The following is a 3,187-nucleotide window of genomic DNA, read 5'->3' on the forward strand; positions in this document are numbered from 1 at the left end:
AGAACTGCTCTTCAGTTTTATTGGGAATGTACTGAAATGTTTCTCATTTTCCAGTTAAATGTTTATTATGGTACTTTAAACAGTTTGACTGTCTAAATTGAAAGAATTTTTTTTTTTTTTTTTGTGAAAGGCATCGCTCGTGAGACAAACCCACAAAGAATTATGACCCGACTGCAGTTCCCCTCAATTCAATAGTGTTTGAGTGTCTTTCAGCTGGTTGTTTTGGTTTTACGGCCCACAACTTTACGGTTTTGGTTCACTCTCCCCGCTCTTGTAGCGTTCTTTTCAGAAGGCAGCAGTTTTCAGTGAAAGCTTGTTATTAGCTAATTAACATAGTGAAGCATTTAGCTGTTAAAGAGCCACATATTTCCCTCGAGAGTTGGAGGAAACCAAAACCGAGCAAAAAGGAGTGACTATTGAACTTTGCCAGGCGTCTAGAAACCACTTCAAATGAATGCTAAAGTTGCTCTGTATCTGCTGGTTGTAAAAAGAAATAAAATAAAAAAAAAAAAGGCAACTGTTTGCTAACACGTTTGCAGTAAAACTATTTAGTGGTTAAACCCTTGTGTTGTCTTCCCGTTGACCATGCAACTTTTTGTTTTTCTGTCTGAAAATGTAAACTTCTTTTCCGTCTTTTTTGACACTTTTGTTGCTTTTCCACCAATGTTTGTCACTTTTTTCAATGTTTTTTTTCTGCGCCTTTTGACATTTTTGTGTGTTATTTTCCCCACGTTCTTAAAGCTTGTCCCGACTTTTTTTCAATGTTCTTTTATAAAAAATAAAAAAAATTCTAATGCTATGAAATTGAATACAACTTGTGAAGAGCGTTGTAGGGAGCCATCCACTTTATTTCTTTTGAAAATTTGGTTGAAAGAAACCAAAATTTCTGATAAAGAAACGTTTTGAAAACTGGTCAAATTGGACCGGAGGACAACGGGAGGGTTAAAGAATTAGATCAGTTGAGTTTGTCATTTCAAGTTTTCTACACATCCTACACCGAATCTAATCTAAACCAAATCCATTTCTCATTACAAGGCTAGACAATGATTGCAGTCATTTCAGCTGACAGCTCAAAGTCCAAAACATCACTTTTCTCTTAAAATACAGAGCTGGTGGTTGCAGTAACACTCCTACACTGCTGCATACACTCAACAAATACACTGGCTTTAGCTAGACCGTGGGGTTTACCACCACACCAAAGTGATCAGTGTAATCAACAGCGTTCAAAGAGGAATACCCACAAAGTTTGTATTTCCAGTACGTTGAAACACTGCAACCGTGAAGCATGCTGGGAGCTGAATTCAGCAGCGTGTGGGTATTTCTCTCTAAACTATGCTTATTTTTGGGTGTGGTATTGCTCTCTGTATGTTGCTGCAGTAAAACTGACTGAGCAAGATTTAGTGTATGCATATACCTTCCAATTAATATTGATCTAATTTATCCTAAAGTTAAGTAAATGTTTTTTGGCTAGCCGAGAGTTTTCTCTCCTTAATTCAAGTAGGAAATTGCTAAAACTCTTTTGGTCTTGATGGAGCACCTTTTAAAAGGAGCACTGTGACAATTTTCAAACTTGTTTTTATTTACCATTAAATGGCATGACAATATCCCTGTATTACAAGTGTGTTACACGTGTCACCGCATCACAGGCCCTAAATCATCCACCTGATGATGATATGGTCACAGACTAAACAAGAACGATCATTTGAGACCTCTAATCATCCTCTTTACAGCTTAAAACAAAGATGCCACGGCTGAGCCTTTGAATGCATCAATCTAGGACCAAGTACACAGAAAAAGTTTGAAAATCTTTGAAACTAAACGTTTTAACCACGTGAGACTTAATTTTGTAGCGTTTAACTGTGTTGGGCAATGCACAACCTATTAAAAAAAAAAAAAAAAAACTCATGAATATCTTGTGAATTTGTTATTTGACAGAAATGTAAAACGTTAAACAGAATTCACATAGCATTTCTGGTTTTTGGATCTGCAAAAATGTTTTCAGGAATCACAAAGTCAACTATGAATGGAGCTGAAAAAAAGGCCCAATATGTTTTTTTTTTATAACTTTAGTCTTCAGAAGAAAGCTTATGTTAAGAGGGCAATAATAGATGAGATTAATGTCCAGATATTCTTCTGATGTAAAGTGTGTTAAGATAGGTATTCTTGTTATTCTCTTGTAGTGTGGTAACTTCAAATAAGAGGTTAGGAATATAAAACTGTATCAAAAAAATGAAAAGGCTTTGTGTAGACTAAATCTTCAAGATACACAAATATTTAGACCACAATCTACAACTTAGCCATTGTATATTTATAACAAAAAAAGTTATAATTCTATTAGAAATAACACAATATTTATTAAACATACAGTAATATCCCATGCAACTGCACAGGTAAAATGTAAGGAAGTCTCACAAAAATTCCAGCACAATTTGAATATTATATTTTAATACATATTATAATTTATATTATTTTTTTAAAAGGGTTTTGTAGGGGAGAAGCTGAAGAGCAATACCCTCTCAGGGGTCCGAGATTTTCTCCTTACGCCATGTTTTGCAATAAGGGCAAATTGTTGGAGTAAAAGTAACTTCATTTGATATTTGACAAGTGCAAAGAATGTACAAACAGTACGGCTAGCAGTGGTGTAAGACATCAGATTTTTTTTTTAACAATAAAAGCAGTCATAAAACAATGTTAAATACTTTGTCTTATCTAGATCTCATTGGATTATTACTGACCATTAAACATGTTAGCAGCATTTTTAATGATGTAGCAGCTGGAGGTGGGGTTCATTTGAATTTATTATATATGTTCATATTGCTGAGAGGTTTAATTATAACAATACATCATATTTCCTTTGCTGAGCACATGTTTTGTATGTAAAATCTGAATCTAGTAACCACTAGTAACCAAGTAACTAGTATCTATAGCTGTCAAAGATTGGAGTAAAAAAAGTACAGGGCAGTAGATTAGAACCTAAAAAAAGTACAAACTACTAAAGTGCATTAGTTAAGTATATGTACTTTCCCCCACTGCTTCCAATCATTTTCTTCCACTGTAGGGAATAGAGATGTTGAGTTTAGATGATGCTCATGGAGACCCTGTTTCACTGATGCTGCCTCGGTTTTAGCGGGTGATATTCAAAATAAAATGACGTGTCTTGTAGTATGCTCCAATGCCAACGGAGGGG

This window comes from Perca flavescens, chromosome 8 (assembly GCF_004354835.1).
Source record: "Perca flavescens isolate YP-PL-M2 chromosome 8, PFLA_1.0, whole genome shotgun sequence".
Taxonomy (NCBI): Eukaryota; Metazoa; Chordata; class Actinopteri; order Perciformes; family Percidae; genus Perca; species Perca flavescens.